The following is an 18,427-nucleotide window of genomic DNA, read 5'->3' as shown; positions in this document are numbered from 1 at the left end:
GGAAGCAACAGTCAGAACTGGACATGGAACAGCAGACTGGTTCCAAATAGGAAAAGGAGTGTGTCAAGGCTGTATATTGTCACCTTGCTTATTTAACTTATATGCAGAGTACATCATGAGGAACGCTGGGCTGGAAGAAGCACAAGCCAGAATCAAGATTGCTGGGAGAAATATCAGTAATCTCAGATATGCAGATGACACTACCCTTATGGCAGAAAGTGAAGAGGAACTCAAAAGCCTCTTGTTGAAAGTGAAAGAGGAGCGTGAAAAGGTTGGCTTGAAGCTCAACATTCAGAAAACAAAGATCATGGCATCTGGTCCCATCACTTCATGGGAAATAGATGGAAAAACAGTGGAAACAGCGTCAGACTTTATTTTTTTGGGCTCCAAAATCACTGCAGATGCTGATTGCAGCTTCTCCTTGGAAGGAAAGTTATGACCAACCTTGATAATATATTGAAAAGCAGAGAGATTACTTTGCCAACAAAGGTCCGTCTAGTCAAGCCTATGGTTTTTCCCGTGGTCATGTATGGATGTGAGAGTTGGACTGTGAAGAAAGCTGATTGCCGAAGAATTGATGCTTTTGAACTGTGGTGTTGGAGAAGACTCTTGAGAGTCCCTTGTACCGCAAGGAGATCCAACCAGTCCATTCTAAGGGAGATCAATCCTGGGTATTCACTGGAGGGACTGATGCTGAAGCTGAAACTGCAATACTTTGGCCACCTCATGCGACGAGTTGACTCACTGGAAAAGACTCTGATGCTGGGAAAGGTTGGGGGTGGGAGAAGAAGGGGACGACCGAGAGTGAGATGGCTGGATGGCATCACAAACTCTGCAGACATGAGTTTGAGTGAGCTCCGGGAGCTGGTGATGGACAGGGAGGCCTGGCGTGCTGTGATTCATGGGGTCGCGGAGAGTCGGACACGACTGAGCGACTGAACTGAACTGAACTGAACTGGATCATGGAAAAAGTAAGAGAGTTCCAGAAAAATATCTATTTCTGCTTTATTGACTGTGCCAAAGCCTTTGACTGTGTGGATCACAATAAATTGTGGAAAATTCTGAAAGAGATGGGAATACCAGACCACCTGACCTGCCTCCTGAGAAATCTGAATGCAGGTCAGGAAGCAACAGTTAGAACTGGACATGGAACAACAGACTGGTTCCAAATAGGAAAAGGAGTACGTCAGGGCTGTATATTGTCATCCTGCTTATTTAACTTCTATGCAGAGTTCATCATTAGAAACACTGGGCTGCATGAATCACAAGCTGGAATCAAGACTGCCGGGAGAAATATCGATAACCTCAGATATGCAGATGACACCACCCTCATGGCAGAAAGTGAAGAAGAACTAAAAAGCCTCTTGATGAAAGTGAAAGAGGAGAGTGAAAAACTTGGCTTAAAACTCAATACTCAGAAAACTAAGATCATGGCATCCAGTCCCATCAGTTCATGGCAAATAGATGGGCAAACAGTGGAAACAGTGGCTGACTTTATTTTTTTGGGCTCCAAAATCACTGCAGATGGTGACTGCAGCCATGAAATTGACGCTTACTCCTTGGAGGGAAAGTTATGACCAACCTAGATAGCATATTAAAAAGCAGAGACATTACTTTGCCAACAAAGATCTGTCTAGTCAAGACTATGGTTTTTCCAGTAGTCATGTATGGATGTGAGAGTTGGACTATAAAGAAAGCTGAGCACTGAAGAATTGATGGTTTTGAACTGTGGTATTGGAGAAGACTCTTGAGAGTCCCTTGGACAGTAAGAAGATCCAACCAGTCCATCCTAAAGGAGATCAGTCCTGGGTGTTCATTGGAAGGACTGATGTTGAAGCTGAAACTCCAAAAATTTGGCCACCTGATGCGAGGGGCTGACTCATTTGAAAAGACCCTGATCTGGGAAAGATTGAGGGCAGGAGGAGAAAGAGATAAAACAGAGGGTGAGATAGTTGGATGGTATCACCAACTCAATGGACATGAGTTTAGGTAAACTCTGGGAGTTGGTAATGGACAGGGAGGCATGGCATGCTGCAGTCCATGGTGTCGCAAAGAGTTGGACTCGACTGAGCAACTGAACTGAACTGAACTCTTCAAAACTGCCAAGGGCATGAAGACAAGGAAAAGCCAAAAAAACCCTCTTACAGCTTGGAGACTAAAGGATCATGATGAGTGAATGCAGTGTAACATCCTAAAACAGAGAAAGGGCATCAGCAAAAATTAACTGGTGAAAGCCAAATAAAGTTTGTTAACAGTACTGTACTCATGTTAATGTCTTAGTTTTGGAAATGCAGCTTGATTATGGAAGATGTTACCTTTCATAGAAGCCTGGGGAAGAATGTACAGGAAATCTGCACTATCTTTGCAAGTTTTTTGTAATTTCAATGGCTTCCCTGGTGGCTCAGTGGTAAAGAACCTGCTTGCCAATGCAGGAGACACAGGTTCAATCCCTGGTCCAGGAAGATCCCGTGTGCCGAGGAGCAACTCAGCACCACAATGACTGAGCCTGTGCTCCAGATCCTGGGAGCCGCAACCACTGAGGCCACATGCCACAACTGCTGAAGCCCATGCTCCCTAGAGTCTGTGCTCCACACAAGAAAAGCCGCCCAATGAGAACCCACACACCACAACTGGAGATTAGCCCCCACCCCCGGCAACCAGAGAAAAGCCTGTGGAGCAACGAAAACCCAGCACAGCCGAAATATATAAATAAATAAATAAAATTATTTTAAAAATAAAAGTATTTTCAAATAGAAAGATTTAAAATATAAAAAGGAGAAAAGGAGCGATAGCCCTAGTCCCGCCCCCCGCCTCATGGCAGGAACTCTTTCTGCAGAAGACTAAACTGGTAAGCGCAGAATGACCGAACAGCTGTGGAGTAGGTACCCTACTGGGAAAAAAGGGCATGACCTAAGCAGTACACACTGAATGATAAGACCCAACACCAGCCTTAGAACTGGTCACATGGGCCCCACTTGTTAGAGAGCCCTCTACCTATCAGAGAGACAGAATAAATTCATAAAAGAACACATGGATATCAGTATCAGTCAGGGCCCAGCACTTAGCGCTGGCACAGGGCAATCTACAACCTGAAATGGGTCCCGTTGTGACACTAACTTACTTTGGGCTCCAGGGAGATGTTTTTCTGCATCTCTTGTTCCTGTCCTCCGTTCTCCTCTAAATAAAAGGTGACTGTCCCTGAAGCCTGCGTAGGCGTGTGGGTTGGGCTTCTGCTATCAAAGACAGACTGTGCTATGGAAGGAATAGGAACAGCACAAGCACCTTGGGAAGAGAAAATGCAAATAAAATAGTTTGACAAATCCTCTCTGAGCACATGGATCAAGTAGATACTTGTAAATTTTCAGAGTGTTGTGTGTCCATTTTTTAATTTCACTTCAAATTCTAGTTGGAGTATCCAGTGTGATATTCACTAATCAGCATACTATTCAACACCAGTATGCACGGCAGCTGAGAAACACTCTGTAATAGTAAATAATTCATATTACTAATTCCATGAGTGTATATCTGTTCAGATGTAACAAGTGTGAAGTGAGCTATGCATTTTACGCTGACAGATGGATACTTACTCTAGAATTGCAATTTGTTTTACTTTTATAAAGTGTCTAATGTGATTTTAACCAAGTGTTAAGTGTGAATTACTGATAAATGATAACGAGAGATGGAGCATGATACGACTTCTCGGTTTTCTCTCTCTGAGTCATGGTTTCCTCAAGCAAGGTTTACACAACAGGTAACATTTATCCAAGGCTTCTCAAGCCAGAGGCAATTTCCTCCCTTGCCTCCCCTGGGGTGGGGGTGGGCGTTTGGCAATATCGGGAGACATTTTTGATTGCTGTGTCTCAGGGATGGGGTGCTACTGGCATCTGGTAGGTGGAGGCCAGGGATGCTGCTAAACATCTCACAATGCCCAGGGCAGCCCCCACAACAAAATAATCTATTCCAAAATGTTAACAGTGCCACAACAGAGGATTCTATTTTGGATAAACCTAGGAGTTCGGGGTTCTCTAAGCCTTGATGTTTTCATATCCTGCTATTCCATTTATTAAGACCCCACGATTCACTAATCTAGCTTAACCTGACATTCATATAAAATGCTTACAAAGTATGTGAATTCACGTACTAAGATAATTTACCAAATCACAGAATCAATCTCTGAATTTGGCTTTCAGTTATCTCAGCCCTATGACGACAAGCTATGAGATTTTTTTTTTTTTTTACAACACTATCCCATAAAGGCTTTCAGTTGTACTCCATTTAAGCAATACTTCTGCAATGAATGTGTCACCTGCTTGCTTTAAATTACCCCATGCCATTAAAGGCACCCATCATGGTTCAATCACACCTGTTCCCCTTTAAACTGACCTATGGCAACAGCTATCTGATTCCCCAGAACTTCCTGCTCAGTGAGTACATAGTCCCATATAATCATACAAGATAACTTGATCAGCTACTTTTCCATTTCATGTGAAATGCCACTTTACCATGATGGAATATGAAAGCAAGTCTGCATTTTGCCTGACCTCTATGTCGTAACCATTTCCCTGACAACATGTTGCCTGCAGCCCACTGTCCGGAACCACTAGACAGTAAGCTCCATGGAGGCAGGGACTAAGCCTGTCCTATTTATCACCATATCCCCAGCACCCAGGCTGTGCTGGGCACATAGCAGGCACCTAGTTAATATTTGCTGAATTAAGTCAAATGTCAATTCCTCTAAGAAACTTTATTACAGGACTTATTACATATTTTTCCTCATCTGTTTTCTCTCCTCAACTAAGTCTCTGGAGGCAGAGATCTAATAACAAAGATGCCTAGTAACCTAGTAACCAAGATACAGGTAAGACCTTTCAAACCACTCCTATAATAAAGTCAACATCCCTACTACCATCGTCAAAAGAAACTGTGAAAGAACTGAGAGCTTAAGAAATAGCAGGCTCTTCACAGAGGGAAGTAAACCTGAAAAGGCTGAACAGCTTAGGCTTCTAGGTACCCACAGAACTGGTCTCCAAAAAATAACCAAACTGCTTTCACCCCTACCCCCTAAAAGTGCCCTCTTAAAACAGCCTGAATTTTTTTTTACATTCTAGTAATGAAAGAAATTCTTTCAAATTTAAGTTCATTTGAATCGGCATTCCTCTTCAAAGTATCAATTATATCTGAACACATTACGAGGTTGGCTACTAATAATCCATATATTCATTCTCTCTGTTTCTCTCAAAGTCGCTCAGTCGTGTCTGACTGTGATCCCATGAACTGTAGCCCACTTGGTTATTCTATCCATGGAGTTCTCCTGGCAAGAATACTGGAGTGGGTAGCCATTCCCTTCTCCAAGGGATCTTCCCAACCCAGGGATCGAACCGTATGCCCTTGCATTCCAGGCAGATTGCTTACCATCTGAGCCACCAGGGAAGCCCATGTATTCATTAGGGCAAATCAATACAATGGAGTTACTTTTTTTTTCTAGTATCAGAGACTCTCCAAAAGATGAATGCAGATAATTCTGGATCAAAGAGAGCTTTGACAGAAGACGAGCTCAGGTGGACTGGAGCATCCTAATTAGGGTCATTAGCCCCAAGCGATATGAAGTACAAGAGGGGCAGATGAGAGAAGCCGAAGGACACCAAAGACAAAACAGCGCCGACTCACAACCTGCCTGAGATCACGTTTCTGTACTTCACTGGCTCTCTGCTTAGTGCTGTGGTCCACCTGCTCCTAAATTAGGGATTCCAAGACGGATCCTGAGAGGAGGCTTCTTCTGAACATCATGTCCACTAAATACCACCACTGTGCTGCTCACCTTCCTTGCAGTCACAAAACGGTGCATGCCCAATGCTCAAGTTAGTACTGTTGAGGGAACAATTAACTTTCTGACCCTTTGGAAGGTCTGCTGCTGCTGCTAAGTCACTTCAGTCGTGTCCGACTCTGTGCGACCCCACAGACAGCAGTCCACCAGGCTCCCCCGTCCCTGGGATTCTCCAGGCAAGAACACTGGAGTGGGTTGCCATTAGAAGGTCTAGAAGGTCTAAATAAAGACTTTTGATGATTTCATCACCTGAATAAAATATCTGACATAGAGCTAAGAATGATTCAATGACTGCTGAGTACAAAGCTGAGTAATTTCACTGAAGGGGAAAAATAAATCACTGACACAACCACACACTTTTACTAATCACTGCATTGCCACTCTATAAAAACATGGTAGCTTTTACATTAAAACAAGATAGTCTGAGCAGTGTGTGTGAGGAATAACAACGAAAGCAAAAGTGCGTCAGGAAGTTACTTCCAAATGGTCAGAGGTGTGTAATTTAACTGTGTGTAACGGAAATATCAGGGATGGCGTATTTTGACCGAGTGCAAAATAGCGGTCGTGTGCACAGAGCGTCTTTCCCTCTGCGGTCAGCGCGGTCAGTGTCCAAAAGCGGCTGCTTAACAGTTTAGACTCCAAGGTAGCAAAGTCTGATTTTTTCAACAGTGACTTGAGTAAGTGCTGTATCATACTTCTGAGTTCTTAACTTTAAATAGTGTTTTTACGTATTTATATTTTTATGAACTGATGTAGATTTTAATACATATAAGCTTGTGTATTTTTGTAAATAGTTTGCAATTTATTTCTTGACCTATATGTAAATATCTAGAGCCTCATTTGTTTAAAGCTTCTTTGAAACTGAGTTGTGTGTTTGGAGTTTTGTTTGCTTTGGTCGGGAGCGGCACGGACAGACGGGATTTTGTACTCTGATAATCTAAATGGAGATACTTTAAGGTTTAAAGCAAGTGTTGCACTGAAAGCAATTCAAATATTGACAAAATTGCTTCAGGTTAAAACAGGAAAAAAAAAGACAGTTTCACTATGCTGAAATCAAAATCACTTTGTTGAATGCTACGCATAATTTAATCAATTTTGAGAAGATTTATAAAACTCACACCTAATTTTATGAAACGGAGACTACAACACAGTGAAAGGAAAAGGAAAAGCAAAAGGAAAAAGCAATCATTAGTTTACTTTCTATATAGGGTTTGACTAACTTATAGTAATCATGACCCGTATGTTCAGTACAGATTAGAAGAAACTTTATATTCTGATCATTTTAACTTCTCAAGGGATGTAGATTCTATCAGGAAAAAAGTTTCCATTGATATTTAATTGAAATTCAGTGTTTACTATTAAAGATCAGACGGCACTGGGAAGCAGAAAAGAAGGTATGAATCAATGGAGACACATATACTTGTGGGTCAGAAAACTGACCCTTCAGCCTTCCATGCACTGCCAAGCCCTGCCAGAGGCCAGCTTCTGTCAGCCTGTCATGAAATACCAACAGATTTCCTGTGTCCCTCAACTAGGCAACTGGTATCTTCAGATTTTCTCTTTCAATCTAATCCACCTGCCATCATCTCTCTGCCTTTCCAAATTGATACATCACTTTCTTTCTTGAAAGTGTTCTTTGCCTAAAAACAACCCTTTTTTCCCTGCCATTTTCTGTTCTTCGTAAGACGCAGCACATTTTCTCCAGATCACAGCAACGCAAGAGTAAGGTAGGATCTCAGAAAGTCTCTCAGATCTGCAAGTTTTGGACTTGCATTCTGACTCTATCTGCACGTCAAGAGCTCCAGTTCCCTGCAGCAGCTTTGGGAACCTCAGTGGCTGCCTCATGGATGCTCTACAGAAAAATCCTCTAGACTACCCACCTGGATGGCACCATTTGTTCTTCTGCTGGTGATTTTCCCTGGTGTTAATGAACAAGATAGCATCCATGCTGCCATGGCCACTGATGGTACTATCGCTGGCTTCTGGGACCCGCCAATAGGTATAGCACTGCTGGAACCTGCCAATGTCTGGGCCCCGGGACCTGTCTTCTGACACTTTCCAAGCCTTGCAACTGATGCTGACACTTTCTGTTCTCAGTGTTAACAGCCACCAGTGTTAACAGTCCTACACCATTTTCCACATTCCAGCCACCATAATTCCTACACCATTTTCCACTTTCCAGCCACCATATTCTACATTCTGAGTCTGGGAGTTGAACTACAGAACTATCTTCGCAGAGGCAAAGATCATCTGCGAAATTCAGATCATCTGTCCAGTACAGTGTTGGCAAAATGTTCTTCAGTCAAACACAGGCTCATGAGAAATCTTCCCTAGTTTAAAGAATTAAGCATTTATTTATTGTCTTTTTAGGGAAAATGTAATTCATCTCCAGGTGATAAAGAAAGTTCCTCTTTACTGAAGAATGCTATAATAGACAGTATTAATAAATGTAGAAAGAAGGGTAGAATCAGGAAATCATTATCTGGAACCCCTGCCCTCCAATGAAATAATAGATTCCAGCAATGATCATCAGTGGATGTTGAAATAAATAAACAAATATGGCAAAATGCTAACACTTCCTGAATTAAGTGGTGGGTAAATACTTTTAGGCAAACCATTCAATATCACAGTAATCCAAGTCTCTGCCCTGACCAGTAATGGTGAAGAAGCTGAACAGCTCTATGAAGACCTACAAGACCTTCCAGAACTAACACCCAAAACAGATGTCCTTTTCATCATAGGGGACTGGAATGCAAAAGTAGGAAGTCAAGAAACACCTGGAGTAACAGGCAAATCTGGCCTGGGAGTACAGAATGAAGCAGGGCAAAGGCTAACAGAGTTTTGCCAAGAGAACGCACTGGTCATAGCAAACACCCTCTTCTAACAACACATGAGAAGACTCTACACATGGACATCACCAGATGGTCAACACCGAAATCAGATTGATTATATTCTTTGCAGCCAAAGATGGAGAAGCTCTATACAGTCAGCTAAAACAAGACTGGGAGCTGACTGTGGCTAAGATCATGAACTCCATATTGCCAAAGTCAGACTTAAATTGAAGAAAGCAGAGAAGACCACTAGACCATTCAGGTATGACCTGAATCAAAGCCGTTATGATTATACAATGGAAGTGAGAAATAGTTTTAAGGGACTAGATCTGATAAAGTGCCTGATGAACTATGGACGAAGGTTCGTGACATTGTACAGGAGACAGGGATCAAGACCATCCCAAGAAAAAGAAATGCAAAAAAGCAAAATGGCTGTCTGGGGAGGCCTTACAAATAGCTGTGAAAAGAAGTGAAAAGCAAAGGAGAAAAGGAAAGATATACCCATTGGAATGCAGAATTCCAAAGTATAGCAAGGAGAGATAAGAAAGTCTTCCTCAGGAATCAATGCAAAGAAATAGAGGAAAACACTAGAATGGGAAAGACTAGAGATCTCTTCCAGAAAATTAGAGATACTTCAAGGGAGCAATTCATGCAAAGATGGGCTCAATAAAGGACAGAAATGGTAGAAGCAGAAGATATTAAGAAGCAGTGGCAAGAATACATAAAAGAACTGTACAAAAAAGATCTTCATGACCCAGATAATCACAACGGTACGATCACTCACCTAGAGCCAGACATCCTGGAATGTCAAGTCAAGTGGGCCTTAGGAAGCATCACTACGAACAAAACTAGTGAAGGTGATGGAATTCCAGGTGAGCTATTTCAAATTCTAAAAGATGATGCTGTCAAAGTGCTGCACTTGATATGTCAGAAGATTTGGAAAACTAAGCAGTGGCCACTGGACTGGAAAAGGTCTGTTTTCATTCCAATCCCTAAGAAAGGCAATAGCAAAGAATGCTCAAACTACCACACAGTTGCCCTCATCTCACACACTAGTAAAGTAATGCTCAAAATTCTCCAAGCCAGGCTTTAACAGTACATGAATTGTGAACTTCCAGATGTTTAAGCAGGATTTAGAAAAGGCAGAGGAACCAGAACCCAAATTGCCAACATTCGTTGGATCATCAAAAAAGCAAGAGTTCCAGAAAAACATCTGTTTCTGCTTTATTGACTATGCCAAAGCCTTTGACTGTGTAGATCACAATAAGCTGTGGAAAACTCTGAAAAAGATGGGAATACCAGACAATCTGACCTGCCTCCTGAGAAATCCGCAAGTAGGTCAAGAAGCAACAGTTAGAACTGGACAGGGAACAGCAGACTGGTTCCAAATTGGGAATGGAGTATGTCAAGGCTGTATATTGTCACCGTGCTTATTTAACTAAATGCAGAGTACATCATGTGAAATGCCATGCTGGATGAAGCACAAGCTGGAATCAAGAATTCTGGGAGAAATATCAATAACCTCAGATATGCAGATGACACCACACTTATGGCAGAAGGTGAAGAAGAAATAGAAAGCCTCTTGATGAAAGTGAAAAAGTTGGCTTAAAACTCAACATTCATAAAACTAAGATCATAGCATCTGGTCCCATCACGTCATGGCAAATAGATTGGAAAACAATGGAAACAGTGACAGACTTTATTTTGGGGGGCTCCAAAACCACTGCTAATGGTAACTGCAGCCATGAAATTAAAAGATGCTTGCTCCTTAAAAGAAAAGCTATGACCAACCTAGACAGCATATTAAAAAGCAGAGACATTACTTTGCCAACAAAGGTCCGTCTAGTCAAAGCTATGATTTTTCCAGTAGTCATGTATGGGATGTGAGAGTTGGACTATAAAGCAAGCTGAGTGCTGAAGAATTGATGCTTTTGAACTGTGGTGTTGGGAGAAGACTCTTGTGAGTCCCTTGGACAGCAAGGAGATCCAACGAGTCCATCCTAAAGGAGATCAATCCTGAGTATTCATTGGAAGGACTGAGGTTGAAGCTGAAACTCCAATACCTTCACGTGATGCAAAGAGCTGACTCATATGAAAGACCCGGATGCTGGGAAAGAGTAAAGGCAGGAGGAGAAGGGGAGAACAGAGGGTGAGACAGTTGGGTGGCATCACCGACTCGATGGACACGAGTTTGAGTGAACTCCGGGAGTTGGTGATGGACAGGGAAGCCTGATATGCTGGCGTCCATACCATTTCTGTCCTTCATTGAGCCCATCTTTGCATGACATGTTCCCTTGGTATCTTTAATTTTCTTCAAGAAATCTCTAGTCTTTCCCATTCTAGTGTTTTCCTCTATTTCTTTGCATTGATCCCTGAGGAAGGCTTTCTTATCTATCCTTGCTGTACTTTGGAACTCTGTATTCCAATGGGTATCTCTTTCCTTTTCTCCTTTGCTTTTCGCTTCTCTTCTTTTCACAGCTATTTGTAAGGCCTCCCCAGACAGCCATTTTGCTTTTTTGCATTTCTTTTTCTTGGGATGGTCTTGATCCCTGTCTCCTGTACAATGTCATGAACCTCCGTCCATAGTTCATCAGGCACTCTATCAGATCTAGTCCCTTAAATCTATTTCTCACTTCCACTGTATAATCATAACGGCTTTGATTCAGGTCATACCTTAATGGTCTAGTGGTCTTCTCTGCTTTCTTCAATTTAAATCTGACTTTGGCAATAAAGTTCATGATCTTAGCCACAGTCAGCTCCCTGTCTTGTTTTAGCTGACTGTACAGAGCTTCTCCATCTTTGGATGCAAAGAATATAATCAATCTGATTTCGGTGTTGACCATCTGGTGATGTCCATGTGTAGAGTCTTCTCTTGTGTTGTTGGAAGAAGGTGTTTGCTATGACCAGTGCGTTCTCTTGGCAGAACTCTATTAGCCTTTGCCCTGCTTCATCCCGTATTCCAAGGCCAAATTTGCCTGTTACTCCAGGTGTTTCTTGACTTCCTACTTTTGCATTCCAGTCCCCTATGATGAAAAGGACATCTGTTTTGGGTGTTAGTTCTGGAAGGTCTTGTAGGTCTTCATAGAGCCATTCAACTTCAGCTTCTTCAGCATTACTGGTTGGGGCATAGACTTGGATCACCGTGATATTGAATGGTTTGCCTTGGAAATGAACAGAGATCATTCTGTCGTTTTTGAGATTGCATCCAAGTACTGCATTTTGGACTCTTCTGTTGACCATGATGGCTACTCCATTTCTTCTGAGGGATTCCTGCCCACAGTAGTAGATATAATGGTCATCTGAGTTAAATTCACCCATTCCAGTCCATCTTAGTTCGTTGATTCCTAGAATGTCGATGTTCACTCTTGCCATCTCCTGTTTGACCACTTCCAATTTGCCTGATTCATGGACCTAACATTTCAGGTTCCTATGCAATATTGCTCTTTACAGCATCAGACCTTGCTTCTATCACCTGTCACATCCACAACTGGGTGTTGTTTTTGCTTTGGCTCCATCCCTTCATTCTTTCTGGAGTTATTTCTCCACTGATCTCCAGTAGCATATTGGGCACCTACCAACCTGGGGAGTTTATCTTTCAGTGTCCTATCTTTTTGCCTTTTCAGTGTTCACGAGGTTCTCAAAGCAACAATACTGAAGTGGTTTGCCATTCCCTTCTCCAGTGGAGCACATTCTGTCAGACCTCTCCACCATGACCCATCCATCTTGGGTGGCCCCACACAGCATGGCTTAGTTTCATTGAGTTAAACAAGCTGTGGTCCGTGTGATCAGACTGGTTAGTTTTCTATGATTGTGGTTTCAATCTGCCTGCCTTCTGATGTCCTCTCTCGGCGCCTGTCTTACTTGGGTTTCTCTTACCTTCGACTTGGAGTATCTCTTTACGGCTGCTCCAGCGAAGTGCAGCTGTTGCTCCTTACCTTGGACATGGGGTAGCTCCTCTCGGCCACTCCTGCGCTGTGCAGCTGCTCCTAAACTTAAAATGAGGTCTTTCTCATGAGGATTGGTGACCCTTTCTATAAACGGAACCCTGAAGTCACGTAGGCATGCCACCAGTCAGATACACTGACTTGTGAGGTAAGCAAGGCTTCAGCTTGGGCCGAGAACTCTGATACACCCAGGTTGTAATTTCTGCAGAGATACTTTCTTCTTTCTGACCCTTTCAGCTGTTTTTTCCCATCTGTCTTATGTGTAATCCTTGAAAACAAGTATGAGTTTACAATTGCATAGTCACAACAGAGAGAAAACTAGAACCATCTGGGGAGCTTTTTCAAAAGATACACACCTAGACCCTGACCTTAAAAAATTTCCATTTCTTGGGTGGAGTCTGGGCACATGATCTTGAAAAAGTCTCCAGACAATTCCGATATAACCTCTCTGAAAGCGAAGTGTTTCTCTGAAACCATATTTAGGCTTTTGTCCTGAAGAATCTATATAAATGATCCCTGATTTACAATGGTTCGACTTAGGACTTTGACTTTACAGTGGTGCGAAAGGGATACGCCTTCAGAAGAAACTGTACTTTGAATTGTGAATTTTGACCTTTTCCTAGGATAGCAATGGCATTCTCTCTTGATGCTGGGCAGCCACAGTTCCTAGTAAGCCACACAGTCACAAGGGGGAAACGAGATATACTTACAACCATTCTGTACCCACACAACTATACTGTTTTTCACTGTCCATACAGAAGTCAATAAACTGCATGAGATAGTCAACACTATATTATAAAATAGGCTTTGCATGCCATGACTTAGCCCAATAGTAGGCTAATGTAAGTGTTCTGAGTATGCTTAAGGTAAGCTAGGCTAGGCTATGATGTTCTGTGGGTTAGGTGCACTAAATACATTTTTGACTTATAAATATTTTCAACTTATGATTTCAACTTAGGTTCATTGGGACATAACTCCATCACAAGTCAAGGAAGACCTATATACATAAGAAAGGGTGGAGGCAGATTTAGAAATTGAAAATATAAATATCAACTTCAGTTCAGTTCAGTCACTCAGTTGTGTATGATTCTTTGCAACCCCATGAATCGCAGCACTGAGGCAACTAAAAAAAAATTCAAATTATTGGTATCAGTAGTCATTTAATGCTGCTCACTGATGTCTATCTAATTCTCTCTTCCCTAAACCCAGAGAACCACGCTTTTCCCTGTGTGTCTGAAGTTGGACCTGGCTAAGTTACTGGCTTCCGTCAGTGAAACGTAAACAGCAGTGCATGTGTCACTTTCAAACAGAAGCCTTCAAAAGACAGTGCACAAGTCACTGCACGCCCTTTTCCTTCCCGTGTGAAGGTGGAAGCACATGTCAAGGTGGAGCTTCCATCAGCTGAGATCCTTGGGTGACTGTGATGAAAAAGCCTCTGTCATCCCAGGAGTAAGAAATAAAGACTTTTATGATAAATCATGGAACTATGAAAGCCGTTCATTGCTGCTGTTGTTGTTCAGTTCCTCAGTCATGTCTGACTCCGAGACCCCACAGACTGCAGCATGCCAGGTTTCCCTGTCCTTCCCTGTCCACCTCTCAGAATTTGCTCAAAACTGAGTCAGTGATGCTACCCAACCATCTCGTCCTCTGTCATCACCTTCTCCTCCTGCCTTCAATCTTCCCCAGCATCAGGGTCTTTTCCAATGCTTGTTAATGCAACATAATCTACTCTGTCCTAACTGATAAACTGGCACATCTTCTTTCACGGAGTCTAAGCAATTTAAAGAGAATCAGTTCTGTCTTCAACAATGACTAAAAACTTACAGAGATGGCGCTGATTAGAGGGAAATGGGGGAGCTTTAGCGTCAGAGTGACCTAAGTTTAAATCTGTGGTGTTGCTTGCTTATTGTAATAATAAAAAATAGTATATAAAGTCTGTATAATATACAATTACTTTTAGCAACCACTAAAACATGCGAAGTTGCTTACGATGTGCCAGGCATTGTGCTGAGCACTTTACGTTGGTTATCTCACTTACTCTTCCACTTTAAAGATGAGGAAAATGAAGTTTAAAGGTGTTAAATAACTTGCCCAAGGTCAGAGAGCTATGAAATGGTGGAACAAGAGTTCTAACACAGGCAGTGGGGCCACAGCACCTGTGATCTTCATAACTCCTCTACACTGTCTCCCAGAGCAACTCTGACCAAATTACTTTGCATCTCAGCTTCCTCAATTTAGGATGAGGTTGAAAACTACCAGGCAAGGTGTTTATGAGGATTAAAGGAGATACTATCATTCTTGGCATACAGTAAGCATTTAAGACATGGTAGTGAGTATTTTTCAGCAGCTAATATGTCACTCATTTGTGTCTATTCTATAAATGGAGATTAGTCAATATGCAAGAAAAAGGTAACATTAGTGAATACTTGTCATGACCTATGGGAATACTGTACTGTAAAAAGATAGGTGGCATAGGCAAAATAATCAAATCCTACATTACTATGCTTGCATTCCTTCATGGCCAATATGGAATGATTATTGCTAACTTCCTTAAACAAAGGTTTTTTAAAATAAAGATACAGTGTACAAATAGCACCCATAAAATTTCCAATGATGTATCCAGTAACTTCAAACCATTACTATTATTTTTTAATATTTATTTATTTTCTTTGGTTGTGCCAAGTCCCAGTTGCAGTATGTGGGATCCAGTTCCCTGAGCAGGGATTGGACCCGGGCCCCTTGCATTGGGAGCATAGAATCGTAGCCACCGGACCACCAGGGAAGTCCCAAGCCATTATGCTTTAAAGTCTAAGAAAAAAGATCTCAAGAATGATGATAGTTTATGCTCAGCTAGCCACAAATGATATGCTAGGATCATTCAATAACCTTATGTTCACATATTAATTGTTGACTACATAAGAAAACACCATTATTAAATGTGAAACTTTTGTTCTGGGCCCTTTCTTTAACTTTCTCGTTTCTTTTGCTTCCTTATGTAATGTTGTAAGAGGATATACTTTCTACACAGACAATCATGTTTTCTGCAAAGACAATTTTATTTTCTCCCTTCCAAATCTGTATACCTTTCTCTTTCACTTTTTCATTAGCTAGGAGCTTCCTGGGTAGCTCAAATGGTAAATAATCTGCCTGCAATGCAGGAGACCTGCATTTGACACTTGGGTCGGGAAGATCCCCTGGAGAAGGGCATGGCAACCCACTCCAGTGTTCTTGCCTAGAGAATCCCATGGACAGAGGAGTCTGACGGGCTACAGTCCATGGAGTCTCAGGGTCAGACACAACTGAGCGATTTATCATTTTCACTTTCAGGATTTCCAGTATGATGTTGAAAAGGAGTTGCCTTGCCCCTGATCTTAGTGGGAAAGCTCTTACTGTCTCACCATTAAGTATGATGTTCACTGTAAGTTTTCTGTACATGTTCTTTATCAAGTTGAGGAAGCTTTCTCTATTCCTGTCTATTTACTCAGTTCTTATGATGAGTACTGGATTCTGTCAAATGCTTTTTCTGCATCTGTTGATAGGATCATGTGACTTTTCTTTAGCCTGTTGATGGGATAGATTATACTGACTGATTTTCAAATGCTGAACCATTTCATATCTAACTGCATATAATTCTTTTTATATGTTGTTGGATTACATTTGCTTAAATTTTGTTGAGAACTTTTGTACCTATCTTCATGAGCAACATTGGTCTATATTTTTCTTTTATGTAATGTCTTTGTCTGATTTTGGTATCAGAGTAATGCTGGTCTCATAGAATAAGTTAGGAAATATTCCTTCTGTTTCTATTTTATAGAAGAAATTGTAGAGAACTGGTATAATTTCTTTCTTAAATGTTTGGTAGAAATCACCAGCGACAACATCTGGGCCCAGTACTGTCTGTTTCAGAAGGTTATTACTTATTTGGTTTCTTTAATAGATAAAGGCCTATTCAGATTGTCTGTTACATGATCTTTTGATAAGAGGGGTTCATTCCATTCCTCTTGTTAAGATCCTTCATAAATCACAGCTTCATAATTATCTTCTAAGTTTGGCATATGCTTTTTTAGTCCATTGCCATTTCTTATCACTTTCAATCCCTGCATATCTGATTACATACATTTCCCCCCAAAATATCAAGCTCTGACATACCCACATGCAATTACAGAGGCATCCTCTGTATTCCAAAGGCATCCTTTCCTAACCTGTATTTGTCTTACTGAACTCAGCTTTCTGCAGAAGCTGTTCTTGATGTTTCCAGGCAATTTAGCTGTCCCATTCAACTTATATAATAGAGAAACAAAAACTATTCTTTAAAACTACCAAAAATTCCAAGCTTTTAAATAGTTATTTTAAATGTTCCATGTAATTCAAGGTACACAATAAACTATATGATACTGACCTGGTTGTAGATTGTGTCGCTTATAAATTCATGACCTAAAACAGACACATTTTGACACAACATGTCAATGACAGTGCAAACACTGAACAAGCAAGCATCATTTCAAGATAAAGATTCAGCATATATCAAGACTAAAGACAAACATGAGTACTCATTTGGATGCATGCTTAGATGCATCATTTATCAAGGCTGTATTACGAAATGTTTGAGTGTGTTTCTCTTATTTATCCTGAACGATTACGAGCATAAACTCTGGAGTCATACAGACTTGAGGGAAACACTACTTACACGTTGTGAGATCTCGGCCAAGAGAGTAAACCCACTCTTGGTTTCCTCGGGGGATAAAAAAATAAACAGTAATTGGCAGTGATAGTAAATGACGATACTGACAGTACTAGAGTTACTAAAAATAGTGTCATTATATAGACCTCTCTTTCCTTCCACATACAATGGTGGAAAGAAATATTTTTTTATCATGACTCCATAGTTCCCTGTGAATAATAACCTATTGAAAAGAGAGCCCCTTCTCCAACATAATTCTCCGTTTTTCGTTTTTATAACTTTGACAAAAGTAGTTGAATATAGCAGTCACTAGATGGAGCAACATTCCTAGCAGAGTAATCCTTCCTAACCAAGAACTTTCCATTTAGTATTTAATAAAAATAAATCATGTCTAGGAAAAAAATCACTCATAAGTAGGTTACCTGGTACATTTGAACATAAATGATTTTGAATACCGCAGAGATAAGGATATGAGAAAATAAGATAAATATTTGGATGCACCATAGCCATATGTGGTATTAAAAGCTGAACTGGGTTCCCCCAAAAGGAGTATGTTGAAATAGTAACCCCCAGCACCTTAGAATGTGACTGTATTCTGACGTAGGGTCTTTAAAGAGGTAATTAAGTTAAAATGAGGTCATTAGGCTAGGCTCTAATCCAATATGACTGGTGTCCTTATAGGAAGAGAGGATTTGGACACAGAAGTATACAGAGGGAAAACAACATTAAAACACAAGAAAAAGAAAATGATCTACAAGTCAAGAAGAGAGACGTGAACAGATGCTCCCCTCAGGCTCCCTAGAAAAAACCAACTCTGTTGAACCTTGATCTTGGACTTCTCACTTTCAGAAATGTAAGAAAAATAAACTGCTGATGTTTTAGCCATCCAGTCCATTGCACTTTACTATGTAAACCCCAGCAAACCAATACAGGCTTCCCAGATGGCACTAGTGGTAAAGAATCTGCCTGCTAATGCAGGAGACGCAAGAGACTTGGATTCAATCCCTGGGTTGGGAAGATCCCCTGTAGGAGGAAATGGCAACCCACTCCAGTATTCTTACCTCGAGAATTCCAGGGAGAGAGGAACCTGGCAGGGTGTAGTCAAGGCGGCTGCAAAAAGTAGGATCTGACTGAGTACACATACAGA

The 18,427-nt window shown here is 41.3% G+C and overlaps 1 long non-coding RNA gene across 5 annotated transcripts in view; it reads right to left on the bottom strand.

The window, feature by feature from the left end:
• LOC148777514 (uncharacterized) overlaps positions 1–18,427 on the bottom strand; it is a 46,257-nt gene that overhangs the window by 22,075 nt on the left and 5,755 nt on the right. The window contains exons 3-4 of one of the 5 annotated variants that reach the window (XR_016037934.1): positions 18,342–18,390; positions 16,999–17,033 (exon numbers count right to left, since the gene is read on the bottom strand). This is a non-coding gene — a long non-coding RNA (uncharacterized LOC148777514). Of the gene's footprint in view, positions 1–522; positions 18,391–18,427 lie in introns of those variants that run through there. The other 4 variants (XR_016037932.1, XR_016037931.1, XR_016037933.1 and 1 more) reach the window with 4 other exon arrangements.

The sequence above is a fragment of the Moschus berezovskii genome, chromosome 7, assembly GCF_049115385.1.
Source record: "Moschus berezovskii isolate FMDL1 chromosome 7, NW_MosBer_1.0, whole genome shotgun sequence".
In the NCBI taxonomy this organism is placed as follows: Eukaryota; Metazoa; Chordata; class Mammalia; order Artiodactyla; family Moschidae; genus Moschus; species Moschus berezovskii.
This window is presented reverse-complemented; position numbering and strand designations above follow the sequence as displayed.